The following is a 1,175-nucleotide window of genomic DNA, read 5'->3' on the forward strand; positions in this document are numbered from 1 at the left end:
ACGGCACATAACAACAACAACAACAAGAAATAATTTCACCTCCTCTTTACCAATTTGGATACCTCTTATTTCCTGCCTTATTGCTATTGCTAAGACTTCCAATACTATATTGGATAGGAGAGGTGATAGTGGGCATCCTTGCCTAGTTCCTGTTCTCAAGGGAAATGCCTTAATCTCTCTCCATTGGGAATGATGTTGGTTCTGAGGTTTGCATATATACTTTTTACTTTGTTGAAGTAATTCCCCTCTAATCCTATTTTGTTAAGTGTTGGATTTTGCCAAAGACCTTTTCTGTATCAGTTGATAGAGTCATGTGGTTCTTCTTCTTTGCTTTGTTAATGTGATGAATTACATTGATTGCTTTTCTTACATTGAACCATCCTTGCATATCTGTTATGAATCCCCCTTGGTCATGGTGAATTATTTCTTTGATGTATCATTGGATCCTATTTGCCATGATTTTATTCAGGAATTTTGCAATTATGTTCATGAGAGGTATTGGCCCATGTTTTTCTATTTTGGTAGTGTCTTTTCCTGGCTTTGGCACCAAGGTTATGATTACTTCATAGAATGAGTCTGGGTATGATATAAATCTGGAAGAATTCCCTCTTTTTCTATTTTCTGAAATAGTTCATGTAAAATTGGGGACAGTTCTCTGAATGTTTGAAAAAATTCACTTGAAAAACCCTCTGGTCTAAGACTTTTTTTTAAAAATTGTTTTATTACCTTTCCAGTTTCTTTTTTTGTAATGGATCTGTTCAGGTTTTTAATTTTGGTTGGTGTCAGTTTAGGTAGATTGTGGATTTCTAAGTATTTGCTCATTTCCTCTAGGTTTTCATATTTGTTTGAGTATAGTTTTTCATTGTTAGTCTTTTTGTTTTACTTGGTTCTGTTGTGATGTTGTCAGTTTCATCTTTTATTCAGATTATTTGCATCTTTTCCTTTGTTAGTTTTGCTAGTAGTTTGTCAACTTTATTGACCTTTTCAAAGAACCAACTCCTAGTTTTGTTGATGGTTTCAATTGTTTTTCTGTTTTCCATTTCATTTATTTCTGCTCTAATTTTTTATAATTTCAGGGTTTGTTTTAGAGGGTTGGGTTTTCTTGCTGTTGTTTTTCAATTTGTTGGACATGTGGGTTAGAGAGTCAATGGTCCTTTTTTCCTGCCTTTTGATGT

This window comes from Elephantulus edwardii, unplaced genomic scaffold (genome assembly GCF_000299155.1).
Source record: "Elephantulus edwardii isolate Elephantulus edwardi_28Jun2011 unplaced genomic scaffold, EleEdw1.0 scaffold00177, whole genome shotgun sequence".
In the NCBI taxonomy this organism is placed as follows: domain Eukaryota; kingdom Metazoa; phylum Chordata; class Mammalia; order Macroscelidea; family Macroscelididae; genus Elephantulus; species Elephantulus edwardii.